This window comes from Camelus bactrianus, chromosome X, assembly GCF_048773025.1.
Source record: "Camelus bactrianus isolate YW-2024 breed Bactrian camel chromosome X, ASM4877302v1, whole genome shotgun sequence".
Lineage (NCBI taxonomy): Eukaryota > Metazoa > Chordata > Mammalia > Artiodactyla > Camelidae > Camelus > Camelus bactrianus.
In genome coordinates, this window is record NC_133575.1 from 81871028 (window position 1) to 81898692 (window position 27665).

The window sequence follows — 27665 nt, forward strand, 5'->3', positions numbered from 1 at the left end:
TGTTGTATTTATTATTACATAACAACTTTGAGAAAATACAGAGGATGTGGTCCAGATCAGGTATTAGGGCAATGTGGGTTGAAATAAACTTTTTGGACTCCTAAGACCCCACACAATGGTGGAGTCTTTGGGTGCTAGGTGAGGAGATGGAAAAGGTGTGTCTAGGGGTGCTGCCAACTAACTATGGGAGCTTCCCTGGCCCTTCTTCCAAACTCAGGACATTTCCTTGCCCCTGGCTATGTCCCTGCACAGGATTGTGTGTGGGCATACAGTGAGATGACAGGGAAGGCATGGAAAAAGAAGCACCCTTTCCTCACCTTTTATGTCAATTCCCAGAGTCCCAAAGAGTTCATTCACTCAAAAGTGCCTCTTATGTGCTAGCCCAGCACTGGGCCATGCCATCTTTCCAGCAATAGCTGAGTCACAGGAGCCATGGGGAAGCCTGACTGGGCCGCCCCACTGGGCTGCCTCACTGGGCTAACCCATCACCTTACACAGTGAGGATTGTGCAATGAGGCAACTGGAAGGAGCCATGTCCAAGGCTTCTGGGGGCGACATAGGCATGGACTTCTCCTTCTTGGACTCTGGTTCAGCTGTCCCTTGGCCTGAGCTCCAGGAGATTATGAATCACCCTCCAGCCAGCAGGGGCAGTCTGGGCGAGCTGCGTGACTCCAGTCTCACGTGAGCCCTGTGCCGCACAGACCACGCCCAGAGCAGGGCGATGACGCAGGCGCAGAGAGGGTTCCCTTCTGACATGCTCCTGAGCTTTGAGGCTTTGTCTAGCTGCACCCAGTTCTTATAGTCCTAAAGCCTGTCAGCTCCCTGGAAGGGATGATTGCAGAGACATAGCATGCCCTCTTGGCAAAGGGAGTTGTGCCATGCTAACCCAGGCTGAGGCTGTCTGGCCCCAGGGTAAGGTTGGTATGCCAGGAGTGTGGCAGGAATGACTGAAACTAAAGCCAGGGTGCTACCCAATTCCCCTGCCACTTTATCCTCCTATTACTTCTTACTCAACTCTTTGACATTTACTTTTATTTATTCCTTCAATCATTTGATCATTAACTTGTTTGACGACAGTTACTGAGTGCCTACTCTGTGCTAGGCACTGTGGGAGGTGATGAGGATGCATGAAACAGAGTCCCTGCCTTCAAGGAACTTACATTCTAATGTGGGGGACTCGATCATTCTCATGAGAATATTATTTCTCCCATCCAAAAATTAACAAAATCTCTCTCAACTCTAATCCACCCTCCAGATACTGCTACTGCCCCATTGCTGCCCTCCTCTTTATACTAAAACCTTGAAGCAACTGTTTATACTCATTGTCTCCAAATTCTCTTCTTCCACTCCCTCCTGAACTCATTTTAATCACTGTTCTAATCAAGATCGCTAGTGACCGACGTGTTACAAAATCCAGTGGTCATTTTTCTGTCCTCCACTCGCTCTTCCTTGAATGACCTTCTTCTCTTGGTCTCCAGGAAGCCACATTCTATTGGTTTTCTTCCTCCTGTTCTGGCTGCTGCTTCTCAGTTCCCTTTGCTTATTGCTCTTCAAATAGATGCTTCAAAATTATCAACTTCAAAACTAAGCCCTTGATATTTTCCCCAAAAACCTACTCTTCCCACAGTCTTTCCCATCTCAGTTAAATGGCAACTCCATTCTTCCAGAGTCGCAGGCCCAAAAGCCAGGTGATGTCCTTGACTATGCACTGTCTCATGCCCAACAGAGTCAGCAAATCCTGTAAACTCTGTCAAAGGACATACAGATTTTGACCATTTCGAATTGTCTCTTACATCACTGCCATTTCCACCACCCTTCTCCAAGCCATCATCATCTCTCACCTGGATTGTTGCAGTAGCTCCCTAGCTGGTTCTGCTGCCTCCACACTTTCCCCTCTTTGGTTTATTCTCAACATGGCAGATAGAGTGAGCCTATTAAAATCTAAATTAGATTATGTTACCTAGAAATTCTTCAATGATATATGCTACTTTTTACTCAGAGTAAAAAGCCAAAGTTCTTACAATAACCTTGAAGTTTCCACATTACCTGTCCCCCATTATTTCCCTGAATTTGTCTCCTACTACTCTGCCCCTTGTTCTCAACTCTCCAGCCACACTGGCCCCTTCATGTTTCTCAAACACACCAGGTATGATCCAGCCTCGAAGCCTTTGCACTTAACTTTTCTCTGCCTTGAATGCTCTACATCCGGATCTAAGACCTTTTACTTCGTTCAGGTCTTTACTTGAGATTCTCCTTTCTAGGCCACTCTATCTAAAACTTCTCTCCCAACCCCCTAAAAAATCATAGCTCCATTTTATACTTCAGTTTTCTCCTTAGCACGTATCATTATCTAACATACCATATGTCTCAGTCTGCTCAGGCTGCCACGACAACATACCAGAGATGGGGTAACTTAAACAACATACATTTATTTCTCACAATTCTGGAGGCTGGGAGGTCTAAGATCAGGTGATGGCAAGGTAGGTTTCATTCTAAGGCCTCTTTTCTTGCCTTGTAGGTGGCTGCCATGTGCTCATGGGACCTCTTCTTATGTGTGTGTGGGAGAGGAATGTCACGGGAGGGAGAGCAAGTTCTCTGGTGTCTCTTCTTAAAAGGAAACCAATTTCATCAGACCAGGGCCCTACCATCATGACCCCATCTAACCCTAACTACCTCCTAAAAACCCCATCTCTAAATATCATTGAATTGGAGGTTAGGGCTTCAGTATGTGAATGGGGGTTTATATACATATACATATACATATACATATACATATACATATACATATACATATATATATGTATATACACACACACACACACACACACACACATACATACACACATATATATATTATTAATTGTCTTCCATATTAGAATGGAAGTTTCATCAAGGTTAGGATTTGTGTTTATGGTGTTCACTATTTTAATCCCTGTGTTTCGAGTAATGCTGGCCATATAGTAGGCTTCAATAAATATTTACTGAAAAATTGAATGAAACAAGCAAAATAATTACAGCTTGTGATAAGTAATAAGAAGAAAATAGACAAGCTGATAGATTAGAACAGCAGCTGCCAACCTTGGCTTCACATTAAAATCGCCCAAGGAACATTTAAAAATACAGATAGCCTGGGCCTCATCCCCAGAGATTCTGATTTACTTGGTCTAGAAGGAGCCTGGCCATTTTTTTTAATGTTCTCTGAGTGATTTCTAATGTGAAATGAGGGCTGAGAACCAATGAGTTTGAGATTGACGGAGGGACATGAACCAATGGGAATCTACATGAGATAGGGTATACAGGGAAGCCTAAAAGGATGATAGCACTCTGAGATAGTATCATTTAAGTGGAAACCTGAAGGAGAAAAGGAAGTGTGGGAATTCCTGGTCAATTCCTCGTGTCAGGCAGAATGAGAATGAAAACACTGAAGCAGGCATGAGCTTGGTGTGTTCTCACAACAGAAGGGCAGTGTGGGTGGTGCAGAGTGGGCAAGGGGAAGAGTGAAACAAGATGAGTTTGGAGAGAGCCGCAGAGGCCAGGTTAGGCAGGGTCTTGTAGACCATGGGAAGGAAAGTGGACCTTGTATGACATAAGATGGGAGCCACTGAAGGGTTTTGGGGAGGGGAATGACGTGATCTGATTTACTATTTTCTAAATATTGCTCTGGCTGCTGTGTAGAGGTAATGAGTGAAAGTAGGGAAACAACTTAGGAGGTTGTTGTGCGAGTCTAAGAGAGACTTCATGGTGCCCTAAACTAAGCTGGGGCCTGATGTCCCTGCCCATTTAGACATCAGAAGCCTGAGAGTGACACACAAATCTCTTCTGCTTAGATAAATACACACTCAAGGCCATTGCTTTCTGGAAAACTTTCCAAAGTTAAGATTCTGTAGATTGCTAATTCTGGTTCAGTGGTTGGAATATGTATGCCATGCCTCGCCCTATGGACAAGGCCCTATTGATCAGTTAACGGGAAAGATGCTTTCTAACAAGAACACAACACAATGTTAAAGAGATTTTTAAATATGATGGCAGTATTCATTCATCTAAATTCTAAAGAGCCCCACTAATCCCCAGCACTGGGTCTTTTACGATTTTTAGTGGCATAGGTTGGGGGCGGGTGAGAAATGAGAGCAAGAGACAGAAGGAGAAAACTCTGCTCTCAAGGGAGCTTATAAATAGAGAGGATCAAGACATCAGCACAAACAGAAGTAACACAAGATATAACGAGGTAAGTAGCCAAAGGGAGATATAAATACAATCAATAATTGCTGTCATTTATTTAACACTCAGTTTACGCGGAGCACTGTGTTGGGTGTTTTACATATGTTCTCATTTAATCTTCGTAACTCTATGGAATAGGTAGTATGATGACCCATGATGATAGCAGCTAGTATTTATTGAGTGCTTCATATCAGCCAGGCATCAGGTTAGGTGTTTCAAAATATCTTATACAGTTTTATCTTCATTCTATAGATGAGGATAATTAGGCCCAGAAAGGATCTCTGACTTATCTAAGATCAGAGAACTGGACAGGTACAGCTTTGATATTCAAACACAGGTTTGACTCTCAAGTCCAAGCTCTTAAAGTGTTCTGGAATTTCAGAGTAGGTGACTCCTACCTTGTTCTGGGAGGTGCATGTGTGCAGGGAGGAAGACCTCATGGAGGAGGAAAGGTGTGAAGATGAGAAAGCAGGGGACTATAGAGGGCCCAGCAAGTGGCCTCACTTGGCAGAGCTGAGAGTGTGTGATGGGGAAGAGTGGCTCAACAGCAAGGAAATTCTCCTCCTTTCTCTCACTCTTAATCACCTCACCTGTGCCAGCCAGAGGCTGAGCCTCCCATGGAGCCTGTCTACCACTCAAAACTTGATCTTGGGGTGCCTTGGTTCTTGGTTCTCCTAAGGTCCCTGGGAGCTCAAACCACTTTAACTTTACTTCAAGGGAGGACAAGGTTTAGATTTTCAAACTGAAAACAAGATGAGTAGGGAGTTGGCAGCCCCCTTCTTTAGTTCTTCTTTCTTTGGTAGAAGCAGACTTTGGCACTTTTAGAACACTGAAAACAAGATGCAAAAAGGACGAGGAATCCAGAAAAGCCAACAACCAACACCCACCACAACATCTCAGGCCAGCAAAGAAAGTTCATCATGCAACACTGCTTACAACAGCAAAAATTTGCCAATGATTTAAGTGTCCATCAATACAGGATTGGTGAGATAAGTTAGGAAACACACACAGAAAAGAACACTACGTTGTCAAAAATTATGAGGTAAAACTGTATAATCTGACAAGATGTTTCCAAAAGCTTGTAAGTAAAAACAGGTCACACAACATTCTCTAGAGTATGACTCAATTTAAATCACAGATATCACAGATGTATGTTTATGAATGTACAAAACCATTGACCACAGTTATCTGGCAGGTTGTCAGCACAAAGAATTTCACTGGGACTTTCACTTCCTAACATACATACTTTTGTACATTGTTGACCTTTATAACAAGCCAATATTACTTATATAATTGGGGAAAAAAAGTACAATAGTTTTTATTTTACAAAACAAAAGGCGCCATCTTAGAACATCCTCCATCCATTTTGTCTTTTGTCACCACAACGTATCTTGGATTCAGCAGTACATCTGAAATTGTCTCCTATAACTTTCTCATGAATGAACTAAGTTAATGCAGGAACATATTAACCAAATTACAGCACAAGTCAAATAGATTGGCAATTGATCAAAGAATTTTACACAAAGCAATAGATGGCAACCAGTAAAAAAGTCACCAGAGAAAGGCCACAGGGCTATTCCACTTTTATTAATAATTTAAAAGACACAGAAAATGTACTTACCACGTCTGAAGATGACCCAACGTTGGCAGGGATATCAAATATGTTGAAGAACAAAATTGAGATTGAAAATGAGCTCAGATGGGCTGGAATACTGGGCTAAAAAAATAAAATTAAAAAAAAAAACATAAAGTGAAATTTGTAAGATAAAGAAAAAAATCCTCAATTAAAAATTTAAAAGTCTATTTTTGCGAGGCCAGAGTAAGGGAGGCATGGCTCAGCAGCAGCTCACATAAAAACGAACAATCCAAAAAATATCTAGGGGGTTGAGTTGACCCATAGAGTAATTTGAACCAACAGTTTAATGTAGCTAAATTATTTAGCTGCTAAAAAGGAAGCAGAATTTTAGATTGGATTAATCAAAGTATGGTTTCTAGATCCCAAAATATAATTGTCACACTGAAATCTCTGCTGTTTCCTTCTGGAGTCTCCTGTTCCAGTCTACACGCCATCTTTTAAGAAGGTCATGGAGAAAGTGGAACACCTCCAGAGGAGGGTCACAAGATTGACAAAGGGGCTGGAAACCATCCCATAACAGGAGTGACTCTTGAAGGGACCAGAGACACGGAGCCTAGAAAGGAGAAACCTCCAGGGATATATAGGATACTCACCTGCTTTCAAATCTCAAAAGTGTTTTCCTATGAAAAGTAGGCACTTATTCTGGGTTGCTCAGGTAACAGAACTAGGATTACTGCCACCCAGTGGTAGCAAGGAGGCAGATTTTCAGTAAACCTGTCAAAAGGCTTTCTGACCTTGAGAGGGTCCTGCAAGAGGCTGAGCAGACTGGCGTGGCAGGGAGTGTTCTTTTAAACTAAGGCTGGATGAACAGATGCCCAGTGGCAGAATCACAGTAACCGGCTCTAAGAGATTACGTCTTTCTCCTATTCTCCGTATCCTCCTCTGGAGCAATGAGCCTTCTCTCTGTAGTCTACAGAGTGCTGAGGACAGCTGGGCAAGAACTTGAGGCAGCCCCCTTTTGATTATTGTTGTCCAAGGCCTATGGGGGCAAACCCAGTGCTGACAGTAGAGCCAAATGGCTGATGTAAGTCAGATCATGCCCCTTCCTAGACAAGATCTTCCAGTGGCTTTCCACAGAGAACCCCCTTACTCCTTACCATTTCAGAACTCCTTACCCCCTCATCTTAAGATTTTCCGCCTTAATACTTAATATCATGCAACATAATATTTCATACTTTTATTTAGTTTTCCTGCTCCCTCTGTTGGGCTATAAGTACCTTAAATGCAGGGATCATGCATGTCCTGTTTCCAGTTGAATCTCAGCCCCTGGAACAGTGGTAACACACAGTAGGTGCCCAGTAAATGTTTAATGAAATGACTGCTGCATCCCAAATCCCTGCCATTTTCCACAGTCTTGATTTTCTCAACAGAAGACATTTCAGATTTAAGAACCAGATCTCAAAATAATAACAATCACTTGGACCTCAGTAGTAAGATTTGGGGTGATTTTCTTTCCATTCTCAATTTCCCCAATTTTTTGTTATGCAGCCATATTATATTAATGATTACCTGGCCATAAGGATGGTAGTAGCTAACATCTATTGAGTGATTTCCATGTGCCAGGCATTGTGATGCGCCCTTTAATTGGATTAACTCTTTTAATCCTCACAATAGTACTTTTCAGTTGGCACTAGTATTATTCCATTTTAAAGACCAGGAAACGGAGAAACTGGGAGGTGCTATGACTTGCCCAAGGCAACGCAACTCTATCAGGCAGGCTCTAAAGCTCATGCCTTTAAGCCCTGACATCAATATAAGACGAAAACTAATGATGATCATAATGACAACTAACATTTCTTTAGTACTAAGCATGTATCAGGCACTGTGATAAATGTTTCAAACACATCACCTCCTTCAATGTGCAGGACAGCCCTATGAGGTGGGAACTATTATTATGACCACTGTGCAGTCCGGGGCCCTCCTGCAATGTAATCAACCGTGCCCACTGCCCAGCTTGGACCCTGCTTTGGTGTCCTGAGAAGCATGCTTTGTTTGATTTTTTTTTTCTGAGTTCCAGCCAAGTGGAGAAGCAATCATCTGCCAGTCACGACTTGAACCCTCCTCCAGGTAGATTAGGCCTCCAACACATGTAATTTCGGCCCTTACCTGTGCTGTTGTCCCTTTCTAGAATGTCCTTCTTTCCTCTGTCAACACAGTCCTACAATTTTTTTTTCAGACACAGCTCAAATGCAACTCCCTCCAGGAATCCTTCAGTGATCAGCCCTGTCCACCACCGTCTCTTGTATGACACAGTCTATACATTTCATCCTGCCTGGTTATCTCTGGCTTTCAGTGCTGGCTCTCGTCCCACTCATGTATGTCCCTTTTTGTCAGCTAGACTATAGCTCATGGAGGCAGCTAGGTCATGAGTTCCTTGGCATGCCCAGAATAAATGGTCTGTTAACTTGCACACAGTAGATGCTCAATAATTATTTTGCTGATTTCTTAATGATATTATACCCTCATAGTTGTAAAATGTTCTCTTTTCAAATAACTCTCACACATATGATCTCACTTTTGTCTCGTAGCAGCCCTAAGATCTAGGAAAGGCAGATCTTATTTTTCTCATTTTCACAGTTAAGTAAATTGATGGCCAGGAAGGTTCAGTAAATTGTCTCAGGTCACACATCTGAGAATTCAGCCCAGCCCTCCGGACTTGAAGCCCCAGATTCTTGACCCTAGACCACACCGATTCTACTGGAAGATACCGCTGGCTGGGAGCAATGCTAATAACATTCCTCTAAAGACCTCATCTTGATTCTATCACTGGAGCAAAAGCAATAAAGAGCGCCAAGAGGCAATATCCACAGTGGAGATTGGGAAGGCAAGTAAATTCATACACTCGGAGGTGAGAAGTGCCTGGGGCTTATCAGATATGGGTAGTGATGACTGTGTTATATTCTCTGCGAGGGGTGCACTCGGGACTGAACTGAATGCTGTCATCTATACAGGGCAGAGCAGCTCAACTCTCAGCAGAAGAGAGGCAGCCCAGCAGGCACAGGGTGAATGTGAGAGCACTTGGAAGCAAGAAAGCTGGGTTCAAGATCCAATTCTGCTACAAGCTAGCTATGTGACCACAGGGAAAGTACCTAACCTCTCTGGGGCTGTACTTCCTCACTAGAAGACATCAATTGACAAGGCCTCTTGCAGCCCCAACGTTCCACAAATCTCTGACAGAGGTGATCCACAGACCAAATCTGGGCCATGAACATATTTTCTTTGGCCCAAATAGTACTTAAAATTTTTTTTTTTTTGATCTGGTAAGCAACACTTAAAAATCTGAAGATTTTACATAAACATTCAGATTTCCAAGCTCTCTAGAAAAATCAGAAGATCAAGTAACAATTAAAAATTGGAAGACACCACATAAGAATTGACTTACAATCTTTCTAGAAAAAAAGATCTGGACACATGGGGTTATTTTTGTCATCTGTTTATTACTTACAATATAGTATGTTAGGTTTTGATAAGCACCACAGGGGGAAAATAAAGGAAATAGGGAGTTTTGAAACAGTAGGGGTAGGGGATCCTGCAAGGCCTACAGTTTATAGAAGATGGTCTGAGAAAGCCTTGCTGCCAAGATGAGCTATTCCCAGGACCACAATGGGCTGGAGTCCAGGAGTGGCTGCTGCCTTTAGATGGGGCACACGGGAGAAAGGTTTAGGGCTGCTAATACCCTCAGGTTATCATATGATCCAGCAACCTCACTCCTGGGCATATATCCAGAGGGAACTCTAATTTGAATGGATACATGCACCCCAATGTTCCTAGCAGCACTATATATAATAGTTAAGACATGGAAGCAACCTAAATGCCCGTTGACAGAGGACTGGATAAAGAAGATGCAGTATATATATATATAACTCAGCCATAAAAAAAATAATAAAATAATGTCATTCCAAGTGAAGTAAGCCAGAAAGAGAAAGAAGAAAACCATATGATATCACTTCTATGTGGAATCTAAAAAATATGGTACAAATGAACTTCTTTACAAAACAGAAACAGACTCACAGACATAGAAAACAAACTATGGTTACCAAAGGGGATTAGGGGGGATAAGTTAGGAGTTTGGGATTAGCAGATACAAACTACAATACATAAAATAGATAAAGAACAAGGTCCTACTGTATAGCACAGGGAACTATATTTAATGTCTTATAATAACCTATAATGAAAAAGAATATGAAAAAGAAAAAGTATATATATAACTTAATCACTATGCTGTGCACCAGAAATGAACACAACATTGTAAATCGACAAATCAACTATACTTCAATAAAAAAAAAATACCATGTGGGGAGTAAGACTCTGACGTTGGTTGATATAAACTGAAACAGAGTTTTAAGTTTATTATTTGATTTCACAGAGTCAACAAAAGAGTTTCAAGTGGTAAAATAAGTATCAGAATCTGAGAGGAGAGGAGTGAACTGTGGATACAAAGTGCTCACTAACCAAGTGCAACTAAACACCCCAATCCACCCCGATGCATTTTCTGTCTAACGGGGGTCAGTGCAATTAGCCTGATACCTGTAGCAATACCCCAACCTTGCCCTTACATCTCAGACCAGGGCCATTACACGATATTAGAACTCATTATAGTTAGAGAACAACCAAGCATAGCATGGGAGAGGTGGGGAGAGGAGAAATGGCTCCTACTCCATTCTCTTTTGGCCATTTCTTGTCTGGGTTGGGACTTGACAGGTGATTTCTCTGGATACTAGTGTTTCCAAGTGGAAGATACTATCCTCTAGTATATTTCCAACATTTTGGACCATGATCTACAGTAAGGAACACATTTAACGTTCTTATAGCATGTATTACTGAGTTATATATATGTTGAGTATACAACAAATATGACATGAAACAATAGTTATCCTTACTGTGTATAGTGTACACTGCTATTTCCTAGTCCATTCCTTTTTTTGTTTTTCAATCCTGATCACTACGCACTAAATTGATTTTCTGAGCTGGGTAATTAATTGGCAGCTTGAAAAACACTGCTCTAGACCAATGGTTCCCAAATTTGGCACCACCTCAGAATCCCTTGGAGTCCTTGTTAAATACATATTCTTGTGCTCCATTCCAAACCTACCTATGGAATCAGAATTTCTTCAGGGTGAGGCCTAGGAATCTGTATTTTTTACTAAGGACTAGCTATGCCCTGGCATTAAGGAATCACACTTCTCTTCAGGACACAGAAGGAAATAATATCAATAACAGTCATGATTATCAAATGCCTACTTCACGCCAGTGCAGCCCTCATAAGAGCTTTCCACTCATTGTCTCACTTAAATCCTAACAACAACCCCACTTTATAGACGAGGAAACTGAGGCTCCAATAGCTTCCAAAAGGCATAGACATGTTTAGGAAGTGGTGGGGCTGTGATTGACGAGGGCTCTGTTTCTACCTTTACTAACCCTTCCCACCCTCTCCCCTCTGTAGTTCCAGAGACCTTGGATATGTTCTAGAATATTCTATACCAATTCAAATGCCAGCTCAGGCACCAAGATGGTTCAACCACCAGAGGCAAGGGGCGGGCATAAAACAACAACGATAATACTTTGCAATTATGTTGAGTTTCCCTGTTTCCAAAACATATGTGTGGATGTTTTCTCCACATTTATGCCTTTCAGATATCCTATGAGGCAGAAGAGGCAGGTAAAAAAAATGAGACCTGAAGAAGGGAAGTGACTTACCCAAAGTCTCACAGCAAGTTCATCACCAAGCTTTGACTTTCCCAGACAAGGTCTATTCCTACACTTGGGTGGGTTTTCTCCAGAGTTCCCAGCTCCACCTCATTTCAAGTCTATGTCCCTTTAAGGCAGAAGAGGAAGAAGAGCTGGAACTTTCTGCCTCCCTCCCTACAGGATTTACCATCAATTTCTGAAATGAGCACACTCTGTATATACACTGCCTGAGGGACAGGTTGCCCCAAACCTCCTCCACGGGGCTGTATCAAGGACTGGCTGCATTTCTATTTTTGTCGTGAAATTTGTACAGAAGCTCTGCATTGTGCTTCAAAGGAAAATAATGGATTCCATGATGAAAGAGAAAGGCACCATCCCTCCTACAGAGGTTAAATGCCACCAGCCCCTAGCAAAAGCAATGTTTGGAAGACTCTGCCGAACAAAACGTTGTGAGCCCACGGAAAACCTCAGTGGTGAACTGGACCAATCTCTGCGATGTCAGAAAGGGGCTGGAAGGATGAATGACCCCCATTTAGCCTCCTTGGCTGAGGCTCTCCCTCTGTTGAGAACATCCCCTCTGTTTCTGCCTCAGAAGGAGGTGTTGTTTGCAATGTGTATATATTTATGTGACAAATGACTAGCTATTTATCAAACACTGTATCGATTCTAACATTTTTCTTCACCCTTTCCCCTTCACAATGCAGGTTGTTTTGTTTCTCCCCTTAACAGCTCCCGAGGATAATCTAATACAAACACACACACACACACACACACACACACACACACACTTGGTGAAAATCAAAGCAAGCCATCTTTCTCTTGGCCTTAGTCTTCCCATCTATAAAGTACATGATTGAACTAAATGGTCTGTTAGGCCCTTTCTCTGGCTCTAGGATTCTACTAAATGTGTGAGGAAAGCCCTATGTATAAGCCCACAAGATTGTGATTCAGCCTCTGAGCAGGAAGGGGCAAACTGACTGCAAATTGTGTTTTCAACACTCATCTTTGGTTAAAGAGGGGTTTAAAAAGTGAAAGAAAGGAAAAAGAAACATTTCTATTATGCCTCTGAGCGTGCTAACATCCTAAAGGTGAGGATTATTCTGCTTTCTCTCTTACTTTATTTTTTATTCTCTTTATGTGGTAGTCAGGGCTGCAAAGCCTGCCTAGTCAGTTGCCTCTTCCCCGCGCATCAATTTCTCATCCCAGGTGAAGGTGCCGGGTGCAATCCAGCCATGTAATAGCTGAGGTTTCAGCCCTGGAGAGCTTCAACCTAATGCCATTCTCACCTCAGTGGAAGCGCTCCACTTGATGTCAGAAAAATTGGAAGAGGTGTTAAATTTGCTTTGTGACTGCAACTCCCTCTTAGTTTGGGGAGGCTGGCTGAGGATTTGATGGCTTTGTAGATTTCACTATCAAGGAAGTATAAAATATCTCAGCTTTTAAATTTATATTGTCAATCACCAAAGTTGCTCCTTCCCCTTGGGGACACTAACTAGATCTGCAGTTGCTGCTGCTGCTTGCCAACACAGCATGTGCCCCTCTCCTACCTGCTTCCAGGGGCTGGGTTCAAGACAATGAGATTGCACAGGGGAACCACTCTCAGGGCATTTCGAAAAAGAAACCAGGGCGGGAGGGTGGGTGCGCGGTGGTAATAGCTCAGTGGTAGAGCACATGCACGAGGTCCTGGGTTCAATCCCCAGTACCTCTGTTTTTAAATATACATAAAAGAAATGAATAAATAAATGTAATTACCTATCCCCACCAAAAAAAAAAAAAAAAGAAAAAGAAAAAAGAAACCAGAGGAAATGGGAGTATTCTCACTCTTCCACAGTATATAGCCCAGAGATGCAGTTCAAACTGCCTGCATTTGAATCAAGTTACTGAATCTCCTGGGTCTCGGTTTGCTCATCGTCAAATGAGAATAATACTAGGCTATACACCTCATAAGGTTATTGCGGAGAGGAAAGGAGTAAAGGGCCTAAAGTGATGCCCAATGCATGCTAATACCTCAGTAACTGCTGGTTATGCTGACTATAATTCCTCCCCGCCAAACTGGTCTTTCGGCTTTCTGATGTTTAAACAGCCTGCATTTTCTGGCCATCTCATTTCACCAGAGGATCTGAAAGCACACTAGTGATGGGGCTGAGCTAAGGTTCATCTTAGAGCCATTTGGGTAGGTCGAAATTGCCCATTTTCCTGTTCATTTATTTATTCACTCGGCAAGTATTTATTGACCACCTGTTACACGGCAGGCATGGTACTAGATGATGACCTAGAAGTGAACAAGATAAAGTCCTTGCTTAATAGAGTTAATGCTCTAGAAAGAGGCGGGGAAGACATGGTACAAAGACAAATACAATGACTGAGACAGGGATGAGCTTGCAGGCTCCAGGGACCTGAAGTCAGTATGGCTGGGGTTGAGGGGGGCTGTGGGAGAGGGTGCTATGAGATGATGACGCAGAGGAAAGCAGGGGCTAGACCATTCAAGCCTTCTAAGCCAGGTAAGGAATTCTGTCTTCATCCTAAGAACATAGGGAAATAAATAAAAGGTTTGAAGTAAAGGATCAATATACTCAGATGCTTGGTAAAGTTCTTGTTGATCGTTCTGCGGCGTACTGATTGTTGAGGGGCAGGGCTGTCACTATCTGATACTGTGTTTTTGTGTGGATTCCAAAAAAGACACCCCTTATTCAAGTTAAAAAAATAATTGGGCTACAGCCTAGTCGACCTTAAGTCCTGCCCAAGGGAGTTGACCAGTGTCCTGGCAGGTGGCAGCCTCACCTGTGTGCGCCCACATTCTTCTTACTTATGCATTTCTTGTCACTGGAAAAATAGACCATCAACAGCACTTTGCACTTGACTGTTCCACCACCTTCTCCCAGATGAGGCAACTGTGGGTGGGAGGGATGGGACTTTAGAAAGTGAGAGCAATAGGTGGTGAGTGAGAGAAGTGAACTCAGGGGACATCCAGGACTTGGACAGGACAAAGCCCACTTATGTGTGCCACTGAGTGAGTGTGTGTGTGTGTGTGTGTGTGTGTGTGTGTGTGTGTGTGTGTTCTTGAGTCTGTACAAGACCATGTGTACTGTTACGGGTTTATGTAGGAGCAGGCTCTCTTCCTCTGCTCTCAGACTTGAAGCCAAGAAGCACAGAATGTCTGCACCCATCTGTACCCTCTTATATAAGTTAGTATGTGTCTATGATAAAAATGGCACAGCCAGAGTTATGGTGCCCTTGTATAGTATGCAACCTGAACATCCATACATGACAGCCCTTGGCAGCAAGAGTGGAAGCAAGCAGACGACTGGTGAGGAGGCTGCTGGAGTGGACCGGAAGAGAGATGATGGTGGCTCACACGAGGTACTAAACTAGCTGAGGAGGCAGTGAGAAGTGACCAAATTCAGCATCTATTTTGATGGTAGGGCAGCAGGACTTGCTGATGGCTAGGATGTGGTGCATAAAGGGAACAAGAGGAATTCAGGATCATGACTAGGAGCTTGACTTAAGCAACTAGGTAAATGTAGTGCCATTTACTATGTGGGACTGACAGGAAGAGGAACATTGTAGGAGAAAAATCACAAGTCCCACTTTGGGCGGCTTGCAGCGACTCCAGCTGCCCACCTAAGCTGATCTATCCGTTTCTCTATCTTAAGCTCTTTCCCACTGAGGATCTGAATGCACAAGGGGCCTCTGGGAAATTGGTAATCCCTGATACTCATCTTTGCCTCAGCAGGTTTCTTTTTTGTGTCTCGTTTGGCCTGAGATGAAATAATGATTTCAGTTTGTTACTACCAGTTTCTCAAGATTCCTCATTTATTTACAAGATCCTGAGATCTATCTCTCCCTCTCTCTCATGCACACACACACACACACACACTTACCATCTCCAAATGTCCCCTTTTCTGAGATTGCTCTTTGTCAAAACCCAAAAACCTTCCGCTTTGAGGAGTACGCCTTCATTCAAGGACAGGGATTCTCCATCTGCCACCACCAAGCAGCCCAGAGCTCCACCACTTACCCCAAACCCTCTCCCCAGCACAGGAAAAAGGTACTTGCAACATGGAGCAGAGCCAAGTGTGCTGAGAAAATGAGCCAAGTATGGAGAAATTAAAGAAAGTTCTGCTGACTAGGGGGGAAAAGAAATTAATCAGGAAATCTTAAGGTCACTGCAATCTCTTTGATTGCATTAACATCTAATAGCAGAAGACTACAGATTGATTAGTGCTAGATCGGGGGCGGGGGGCGAGGATGGAATGACGCTGGAAGTGTAGTGCCCAGAGCTGCATCTTCCATAGGGAGCATTAACGCCTGCAGATGAAGCCAGATCTCCCACTTCCTGGGCCATGCACATTCCCTTAGAACCCACTTCACCCCTAGACCTGTATCAGGCCATGTAGGTAGCAAATACCTTTCATTCAATTGCCCCCTTGTACATTATGCCCATCCTTCACGCTAGATCACGTTCTCCCTTTCCTCCAAATACCCTTTCCTCGGATCACCTAGGGAAGGTTTCTGAAGAATGAGTCCCTCATGCTGATCCAGGTAAGTCTTTGGGACCTGCCCTTGCTCCACCAGCTCTGACTCTTACTTCCTAGAGCTCCTTGCCCCTTGCTCTTAATGTGCCCACATTGCCAGTAGAGGAAAGGAGTCCACCTTTTTCAATGACAGGTTGGGGACCTGCCCTCCATAAGCAGAAGACGCCACACCATGGTAGTTTTGCCTCATTCCAGCTGGCAAAACATAGTGACCAGAACGGCATGGGGCCTTTTAGGAGGTTACCTAATGTGGCCAAGCATGTGGGCTAAGTGCTTTATAGCGGTCACCTCATCTAATCCTTGCAGGAAGGCAGGCAGGACTAGTATCACCATTTCATAGCTGAAAAAAATGAGGCTCAGAGACATGAAGGAACTTGTTTGAGGTCCCATGGCTAGAAGTGAGCAAAGCCAGGATTTTAAAGCCACACCTATCTGACTTCAGAGCAAGGACCCCTTACCAGCTGAGTGTGCCGTGATGGAGCCAGACACATCTGTTTTCAGCCTGTCTTCCCTTCACAACACATGTATCCAAAACCATTGTGATGACTCCCAAATACCTGACTCTAGCCTTGACCTCTCTAGTCAGCTTCAGTATTAACCAGCTCCTTTCTACTGGATGGATTCTTTCCACTTCTGTCTCCTATTCAAACTTAACATGCCTAGAACTTATTGTTTCTTCCCAAACAGCCCCCGTCTAGATTTTCCAGGCTCCTAACTTCAGGACCATCCCCAACTCTTCTCTCTCTGACCACATCTAGTCAGGCACCAAGTTATGATGATTTTTCTTTTTATAACATCTCTTGAATGTACCCTTTCTTCCATTTCAAATGCTCCTTAGACACCTTTTGAGTCAATTAACCCCCCACACACACACACACATCTCTCACAGTTCCCATGGGTCAGAAGTCCAGACACGGTAGGTATGGCTGAATCTTCTGCTCAGGGCGTCACTAGGCTGAAAAGATGTCACCCAGGCTTGTGATTCTCATTCAAAGTTTTATTAATATAAAATGTAAAAGTGTAGTGTGAAGAATTTCCATATACTCTTCACTCAGATTCTTCAAATGTTAACATTTTACAACATCTGCTTCATCCTTTTCTCTCTTTTTGTACATATTTATATTCACAAGCACTATTATTTTTCTCTGAACCATTTGAGAGTAAGTTGCAGACACTGTGCCCTTTTATCCCTAAATAATTCAGTGTATATTTCCTAAAACACACACACACACACAAAGGTATTTTCTTATATAGCCAGTACAATTATTAAATCAGGAAATTAATATTGATGTAACACTATCATCTAATCAAAAGAATGTCTTTCAAATTTCATCAGTTATCCCAATAACATCCTTTAGAACAACAAAAAAAAAAACAAAATTTATCTGGTATAGGATTCAAACATGGATCAATTCTTGAATTTAATTATCATGTCTCTTTAGTATCCTTTAACTGGAAACAGTTCCTTGGTCTTTCTTGTCTTTCATGACCATGAAATTTCTGAAGAAGACACTAGCCTCTGATTTTTGAAACACTCTACGTCACAGTGGACAGAAGAGCAGAATATTCCATAACTTCCCAACTATAGAATCATTGAACATGGAAGGAAACTGAAAATAACCTATTTACTCATCTGGATCCCAAGCTGTTTTCATGCACTCCTGAAAATGTTATAATTTACTCAACATCTTTCTTTAAATTAGTTCACTTTGTGAACTTAACTACTGTGGTAGACAAAATTCTAAATATGATCTCCAGTGACCCTTGCTTTTGTATAATCCCTTTCCCTTTGAGTGTGGGTGGAACTATCAATTTGATGAGAAATCACTCCAACGATTATATTAGAGTACATGCAAAATGGAGATTGCCTGGATGAGCTTAATCTAATCATATGAACCCTTTAATAGCAGAGAGTTTTCTCTGGCTAGTAAGCAGGAGAGGAAGTCAGAGATTTGAAGCATGAGAAGGATTTGACATGCCAGGTTTCTAGGTCACTGGCTTTGAAGGTGGAGCAGGCCATGTAAGAAGAAATGTGGGCAGCCTCTAGGAGCATAGAGACACCTGGCTGACAACCAGCAAGGAAATGGGGACTTTAGACGTATACCTTCAAGGAACTGAATTCTGCCAAAAACCTGAATGAGCTTGGAAATAGATTCACTGACAGAACTTCTAGGTAAGAGCCCAACCCAGCTGACACCTTGAACAGAAAACCCTGTCAAGTCTACCAGGACTTCTGACCTACAGAACATAATGGAGATGAAAAAACAACAGGCTACACTGAAAATCCAAAGTATCAACAGGCTACACTAGAAAAATGATATGACCATGTCAATTGATGCAGGAAAGCATTTGACAAAATCCAATACCCATTCATAATTTAAAAGAAAAAGGAAAACTCTCAGAAAGCTAGAACTACAGGAGAACTTCTTCATCTTGATAAAGAATATCTATAAAGACAAAAAGTAAACAAACAGGATCCCCACAGCTAGCTAATTGAAGCAAGCAATATCTAAAAAGGATTATATACCATGACCAATTGGGATTTATTCCAGGAGTGCAGAGTTGGCTTAACATCCAGAAAACAATTAATGTAATGTAGCACTTCAGTAGAAAAAAGGACAAAACCCACATGCTTATCTCAATAGACACAGAAAAATACATTTGACAGAATTTAACACCCTTCACCATAAAACATTCAACAATCTATGAAACTGAAATTAAAAATACAATATCATTTTCAATCACTCAAAAAAATGAAGTACTTAGATTTAAATCTAACAAAACCTATACTTTGGACTTGTATGCTAAAAACTGAAAAAACAATGATGGAAGAAATCAAAGATCTAAATAAATGGATAGACATACTGTGTTCATAGATTGGGAAACTCCATATAGTGAAAGGGTCAATTCTCTCAAAATTGATATACATGTTTAATGCAATTCCTATCAAAATCCCATCAAGATTCTTGTGAATTTAGGCAATATTATTCTACAATAAATTTGGAAAGACAAATGACTTAGAATAGGTAAACAATTTTGAAAAAGAATAAAGTGAGAGGAATTGCTTTACCCAATATCAAGGCTTACTATATAATTTCAGCAATCAAGAGAGCATCATATTGGCAGAAGGAAAGACACAAAGATCAATGGAACAGAACACATAAGCCAGAAATAGAACCACACAAATATGCCCAACTGATTTTTGACAAAGATGCAAAACAATTCAATGGAAGAAAGATAGCCTTGTCAAGAAATGATAATGGAGTAATTTGACATCTATAGGCCAAAAAAAATGAACCTTGACCTAAACTTCACATCTTACACAAAAATTAACTCAAAATAGGTCATAGATTTTGTACAGTTTTACAAACTATGAATGGTTTATAAAAGACTTTTGGAAGAAAACATATGAGAAAATCTATAAAAGAAAATCAATATATTGGACCTCATAAAAATGAAAACTTTACTCTATGGAAGATTCTGTTAAAAGAGTAAAAAGACAAGTCAAATCCGGAGAGAAAATCTTTTCAAACCATGTATTTGACCAAAGACAAATATCTAGAATATATGAAGAACTCTCAACAGTAAAAAAACAGAAAATTCAATTAGAAATGGGCCCAAGACATAAACTGTCATTTCCTTGAAAAGGATGTTTAGATAGCAAACAAGCACATGAAAAATTGTTTAACATCATTAGCCACTAGTGACGGAGTCACAAAATAGCTTCCCTGATCCTAAGACAGCTTACAGAGTTCATTGTGATTAATTTGTTTTCTTGCAGTTCTTTCTGACTGACTAACCTGTTTTACTCCTTGCTACTGCTATTGTTTAACTTGATTGAATGATTAAGTGCTCAGCAACCCCAACCCTATGATTTATGCCCTACCCTAAATAACTTGTATCCAAAACCCAGAAGCTATTTTCCAGAAAGAAGGACATGGTATGGTAACACTGAAGGAGTGGTCAGATCCTCTAAGAGCCCCCGTGACACCCATGGGGTCAGACCTGATAATGTCAAGGCCACAGGCAATGACCTACTTAACAGACCACCAGAAGTTCCCGAGACACAAGATAAACTTTTGTAAAAGATTATTGTTCATTATCACTGATATACTCTGTCCCGTTTGCCTATATAATCACCAAGCCCCAAGCCAAAGATGGATTCACGGTTTCCAAGGCATTAGCTTGCTATGACTCCCCTTTGCTGGGCAAAGCAATAAAGCAGCTTTCTTCTTTCCTCCCCAAACTCTGCATCCGAGTTTGAATTCACTTTTTAGGGTGCAGAGGCTGATTTTTGGGCAACACTAGGAAAATGCAAATTTAAATTGTCAGATATCACTACACATCTGGTGAAAATAAAAAATACATCAGTGGCAACACCAAAGACTGGCAAGGATGCAGAGAAACCGGATAGCTCATCTAGTACTCATGAGAATGTGAAATGGTTCAGCCACTCTGGAAAAGTTCAGCAGATTCTTATAAAACTAAACATGCATTTACCTTATGACCCAGCAAGCATACTCCTGGACATTTATCCTAGAGATGAAAATGTCTGTCCACACAAAAACCTGTACATAGTTGTTCATAGCAGCTTATGTATAATAGCCCAAAACTAGAAACAGCAAAAATATCCTTCAATAAGTGGATGATTAAACAAACTCTGATCTATCTATATCATGAAATACTACTCAGCATTAAAAAGGAATGAATTATTAATACATGCAACAACTTGGATGGGTCTCTGGGGCGTTATGCCGAGTAAAGAAGTCAATCTCAAAAGGTTACATATTATATTATTCCATTTATATAACATATTCAAAATGACAAAACTATAGAGAAGGAAAATAGATTAGTAGTTGCCAGAGGTTAGGGATGAAGAGTAGGGGAAAGGGGATGTAACTATTTGGAGGTAGCAGGAGGGAGATCTTTGCTGTAATGGAATAGTTTTGCATCTTGACTGTGGTGTTGGGTACATAAAACCACACATGAGATAAATGGACATAGAAATATACACACACATTGTGTCAAAGTCTATTTCCTGTCTTGATATTGTACAATGGTTATGTAAGGTGTAACCCTTGTGGGAAATCAGGTGAAGGGTACACAGGACCCCTCTGTAATATCTTTACAACTTCCTGTGAATCTATAATTATTTAAAAGGTAAAAGTCTAAAAAATTGTGGCTTATATATACATTTTGTTTGGCATTTAAAAGAAAACAGTTGTTGAGAGATTTTGTAGAAACAACTGGATTTCGATTTTCTCTTGCAAAGTCCTGAGACATGGAAACCCTGGCCCACATTCCCAGGCTTTCCACTGCTCTTTCATAGGGGAATTGCTCTCTCCAGCCATCACAGTCCTCACCCAGATCCTGGCAGTCATTTATGCTACTGGCCTGGCCCCCGAAGTCATTTGAGTTTGTGACCTCTGGTTATGCCTTTGTCCCCAATCCTATGCCTGTCTGAACTTTTACCTATTTCTATTACAGCCCTGCCCCAAAGGAACCCTGCATCAGAAGCCTCCAGTTCAGGACAGATACCTCTAGGCCTCACATTTCTGTTATCAGCTCTGACTCCCCTCCCTTGTTAGTCCCCAGTCTGTTTCCTTTTGCCCACTTTCCCCAAGCTTTGTTCTGGGGTTCTTGCCCCTTAAAGGAAACCTTTAAGATATTAGTGGTAGAGTGCATGCTTCGCATACATGAGGTCCTGAGTTCAATCCCCAGTACCACCATTTTTAAAAAATAATAATAATAAAATTTAAAATTAATTAAAAATTAAAATTTAAAAAGTTAAACACTTTTTTCAACTATACTGTACACCAGAAATTAACACAACATTGCAAATCAACTATACTTTAATAAAAAGAAAAACAAGGTCGGGATCCAGGCTGCCTCACTCTGGAACTGGGCTTCTTAACCACAGTGCTATAGGTCTCCTGTCTTTCTGTGAATGGAAGCTGGTTTTCTTGTTCCCAAAGCCTGGTGCTGAGGCTGAGCAGAGGGGGAAGGGGACAAGATAGCCAACTGGCCTTCCCACGCCCTCGGGCTCAAAGCAGCAACCTCCAACCAGAGAAGGGGAGCTTGGGGGTATCTCAAATCAGTTTTGATCTCCTGCTTAGGGACTGTGGGCTTAAGCTTCCAGCCCTTTGACTCTCAGTCACTTTGACCTGTCCCAGAAGAAATGCCACCTGGATTTTCTGATTTTCCTCTATCCCATTTCTACTTCAGGCCTTCTCAAGGCCCCCATGGCCTTCAGGGCAGTCAGCCTCACACTGGCCAGAAGAGACAGCTGTCTGAGGCCAGCCCCTTTGTTCAGGAGAAGCTGGTCAATCAGCAGTAATCCCTGATTCACAGTGATAATCAGCTCCCTGTCTGGACAGTCAGGGCTGGGCAAAATAACAAGTGGGGCCACACCTGTTCTGGGGGTCTGGCACTCGGAGAGCAAGCTGCTATGAATGGCCCAAACCCCCACCCGGGCAGCAGCTGCAGCCTGGAATCGGGGCTTTGTTAGCATAAGAATGGAGCCGGCCACGCCAGCCAGCCAGCTTCCCCTTCTCCCTCCTCCCCAGCTTGCCTCGAACACCAAATGGGCCACCCTCATTGTGAGCAGACTGGCTTTGCGTTTCTATTCTCAATGGTGCTGATCAATTTTTCATTTAGGGGAGAAAGAGCACCTTCCTGCTTGAAAGAGCAGACTTGGCCCAGGTGGAAGCAGAGTCTGTTGATCTGCTCACTACTCACCGAGTTCTCACTCTAGGATGGGGTTACCCTAGTACAGGACACTAGGAGGCACACCGCACAGAGGATAACGCAAATGGTGCCCCCTGGAGTTGTGCACAGTACAGGCTGTGTGGCCCTGCTCCAGGGACAATTGGAGACCAGAGAGTTCCTATAGAAAGGCCTCTGGCCCCTTACTACTCCATGTGGTCCATGGACTTGCGACATCAGTAGCATCTGGGAGCCTGTTAGGAATGCAGAAGCCCAGGCCCTACCCTGAGTCAGCAATCTGGTTTTAGCAAGATCTGGTGAGTCAGCGGCATATTAACATTTGAGAAGTACTGGGCTAGAAAACAAGGCTCTGAGTTTCCAATTCTTACAGACTTGAAAGTGTTAGAGCTTTTGAATCAGAAAAATCATAGTTCAAATCTTAGCTTCATCGATTACTAGGTGTGTGACCTCAACCAAGTCACTTAACTTCACTGAGCCTCAGTTTCTTCATCTGTAAAAGGGCAAAAATGATAATCATGATAGGGTTACTGTGAGGATAAATAACAAAAATGTTTATGAAAGTCACTAGCATACTGCTGGCGTATGGTCATGTCGCAATAAAAGCTAGCTCTTATTATTATTTTGCCCCCCTGATAAACAACACTATTCTGCCAACTTCAGATGATTCAGATGTTGCCTTGCCCAGTTGTAGATTCATCAGGAATTCTTCTTCTGCTGTTATGGGAACTTAAAGCAGTATGTTTAATTAATAACACCCCACATCTATATAGAACTTTGAACTTTTCAAAGCATTTCCACACCCACTATCTTCCAGCATCAAAAACTCAGGGTATCAGAGCTGAAGGGAATCCTAGAGATCATCTAGTCCAACAGTCTCCTTGTTCCAATGAAGATAGTTCAGTGACTTGCCCAAGTCACACAGTACATTGGGAGGTGCAATCGGCATTGAAACCTGAGTCCCAGGTCAGTGCTTTTACTATTAAGCAGCTTGAACAAGAAGGTTTGCTTGGGGCAAAAGGACACTAGAGGCACAAGTCAAGCCAGGGTGTGGCTACAGATGACTCACCCATGAACATTCTCTAAACTAGGCAAATTAAGACGATTTTACAGCATGGGACTGGGAACCACCAGATTTGTCAATGCCAAAATTCCCTTTATATAAGTGAGAATGTGCATGTTCCTTTTTCCTGAAGGCAGCTGAAAAGCCTTCAGCCCGAACTCAATCCTAGTCTGGAAGAACGAGTAAGGGCCATTGTCCATGAGCTGCTCTGAGAACTAAGTTCATGGGAAATCAGTTCCCACTGACGCCACAGCATTGGGGGCTGGATAGGGTGTGTTAAGGTTCTCCCAGTTCTGAGAAAGGGAACAGAACTTCATTTCACAAAGTAAACATGTAGCAATCTTTGATTCAATGAACTCTTCTGCAGCTTTAAAAAAGACTCTTTAATCATTTGGAAGGGTATTAGAGATAATGTCAAGTAGAAAAAATGCAAGTTAGGGAACAGTGTGTAATTTAATATCTGAGGCTGACCAGGCATGGAGGCCACGGGTGTTCTTCAGGCAGAATTCTTCCATTTTCGTGTCTATGACAGGCACTAGCAACCCTGAAGGGAAGAGGAAGGGCCTTAGAACCCTCACTAAGAGTCACATCAAGCTGTGAGAGCCCTCAGTCTGGGCCTTGGCAACCAAATGAACACATCTGGAAGGGTCAGAGTTCCTGGATACAAGCTCTGTGAAGCTTTCATACTCCTGACATAAGAAATACTCTTCTATTCCGGATAAACAGTGAACTTGTTAAAGTTTGTTGCGAAGATCAAGGTCAATGGCATTCCAATTTTCTTCTGGCTTCACTCGAATGGAAAATGTCTTACATTTCCCAGGAATGACAAACAGACACAGAGCATGGTTACCCTAGTTAAATTCAAGAGTTTGGCCCGGGAGTGTAGTCCACTCAGCACCCTGCCCCTCACCTTCACTCCAGAACATACCCAGCGATCCAAGAAGTATAACTTGAACATCACTGCTATAAGTCCAGGGGAGTCGTTGATGGCATATGAGCAGGGCAGTAACATGATAAGTTTTCAGGGTAGCAGGATTATTCAGGTTTGGAAGACAGCTTTAAGGAGGCTGCTACAGAGCCAGGCACTCCAGTTAGGAAGATATTGTAATGGTCCAGGTGAGAGACGATGAGAACCCAGAGACAGGGCAGTCAAGAGGCAAAGGAGCCAAGAGATAAGAGATGTTTGGGAGATAGGCTTGAGAGGAACTGGTAATTGCAGAAAGTGAGGGAGAAAGAGAAATCTTGGATGACTCAGGTTTCTGATTTAGTGGAGCCGAAGTATATAAAAGGTCACATTCAGTTTTGGACCCATTGAGTGGAATTTCTAGGCAGAGACAGCCCATGGGCTGTTTTATAGATGGATCTAAGACTAAGGAGAGAACTCCGTGGTGGGCAGTTATAAACACATAGGTGATAGCTAAAGTCGCAGGGATGGATAAAATTTCCAAGAAAAATGTGAAGTAGTGAAAAAAGAAAGAGAAAGAGCTTCCTGGGAACACTTATATTTTGGGTCTAGGAGAAGAAAGAAAAGCTCAAGCAGCAGCCAAACAAGTAGGAGGTGAATCAAGAAAGAACAGTGTCATGGAATTCACTGGAGAACAAATTTTCAGGAAGATAGGCAGTAAAAATTAATGACTCAGAAATACCAAGTAAGTCAAAGACTGAGAAATGTTCATTAGATTTGTCAGTTGAGGAATCACTGGTGTCCATGGCAAAAGATGTTTCAGAAGAGTGATGAGGACAGAAACCAGATTCCAGTGGACTGTGGAAGTGAGTGGAAGGAGAGGGAATGAAGACATGCTATGTACACTCCATGTTCAAGAAGCTTGGCTGTGAAGAGAAAAAGAGACAGAGGGCAGTTGCTGGACAGGGAGGATATAGGGCTAAAGAGGAGGTTTTTAAAGGTAAAAGAGACAGTAGGCATTCTGAAGGGAGCCAATGGTAAGTAAGATGCTGAAGGTCCATGAAACAGAGGAAAGTTTTGGTAGAGGCAGAGGAGACAATAGAATCTGTGCATATATCCGGAGGAAATTCTAATTCGAAAAGATACATGCACCCCAATGTTCACAGCAGCACTATTTACAATAGCCAAAACATGGAAGCAACCTAAATGTCCATTGACATATGACTAGATAAAGAAATTGTAGTGTGTATACACACACACACACACACACACACACATATATATATATATATAATGGAATACTACTCGGCCGTGAAAAAGAATGAAATAATGCCATTGCAGCAACATGGATGGACCTGGAGATCATCATTCTAAGTGAAGTAAGTCAGACAGAGAAAGATAAACACTATATGATACCACTTATATGTGGAATCTGAAAAATAGGACACAAATAAGCTTATTTACAAAAGAGACAGTCTCACAGACATAGAAAACAAATTTATGGTTACCGAGGGAATGGGGGTGGGGAAGGATAAATTAGGAGTTCTGGATTTTCAGATGCACACTACTATATATAAAATAGATAAACAACGTGGTCCTATTGTATAGCACAGGGAACTATATTCAATATTTTCTAATAGCCTATAATGAAAAAGAATATGAAAAGGAATATATATATATATATATATATATATATATATATATATAATCAGTATGCTGTACACCAGAAATTAACACAACATTGTAAATTGACTATACTTCAATAACAAAATAAACAAATAAATAATAAAGATACTGCAGTGATGAGGAATATGGGATTAACAGATACAAACCACTATACAAACAACAGATAAGCAACAAGGATTTACTTGTTGTAAATATAGCACAGGGAATTACAGCCAATATCTTATAATAACCTACAATGGAATATAATCTGCAAAAACCTTGAATCACTATGCTGTTCGCCTGAAACTAACACAATATTGTAAGTCAACTATACTTCAATTAAAAAAGGACATTGCAGTGAAAAAACAATGGACACAGATACATCTAGGTTTGAGGCAGCAAGACAGGAGGTTGAAGCCCTGGAAAGCTCTTATTTTCTCTATGAAATGGAAAATGACACCATCTTCTAAGACAGACAAGGACAGGAGTGGAGTTGGAGGCTGGGGGAAGGTGGTGGAGTTTGGTTTAAGCACCAAGAGGAATGTGAGATGTAACTAACTAGGATCACTTTGTTAAGATTTCCAAGTAGTTCTAAGGGAACAACTGCGATAGGTTTCCTGCCCAGGTGTGCAAGTATAGGAAGAGAAGAGGCGGACGTTGGATTAATCTGGTTGTTCACTAGAATCACTGAGGAAGCTTTAAAAAGACCAACATATGGGCTTCATTCTAGGTCAATGAAATCAGGCATCAGCATATCTTCAAGCATCCCAGGGAATTCTCTTGTGCAGCCAGGACCAAGATCCATTGGAATGATCTATGTTGTGGGCTTTGCTGAACTACTAACAAGGCAAGAAAGGTGATACGTGAGAACTGCTGGGAAAGATGCACTGTGGGGTTTAGGAGGAAGAGGAAAAGAAGAGAAGACAAAAGGATTTACATCCATGAAGAATTAAGTAGAGTCAAGAGATGAGAAATTTAGATAAAGCATAATTTAGATAAGGTGAAGAGAACGAAGGAGTTGGATGTATAAACTTTGTTAACATTAATACTTGAGTTTAAGATTTAGGAGGTGAAGCAGTTTAGGGCAATGAAAAGAATAAGAGAGGGGTTGTCAAGGGAGACAGGTGATCGAAGTGGAAAAGAGGTGAAGGTGAGCGGAGTTAAGTGAAATCAAGGAAACGTCAAATGTAAGTCAGACGCTGTCCCATTCTCTACCAGAACCCTCCCTTCCAA

General features: G+C 41.9%; 1 protein-coding gene across 4 annotated transcripts in view; it reads right to left on the bottom strand.

Moving 5' to 3' along the window:
• Positions 1-27665, bottom strand: part of PAK3 (p21 (RAC1) activated kinase 3) — a 240498-nt gene that overhangs the window by 195286 nt on the left and 17547 nt on the right. For all 4 annotated transcript variants that reach the window (XM_045523142.2, XM_045523137.2, XM_074359933.1 and 1 more), the window contains exon 2: positions 5840-5935. The gene's annotated coding sequence lies outside the window, so the exon portion shown is untranslated. The remainder of the gene's footprint in view (positions 1-5839; positions 5936-27665) is intronic.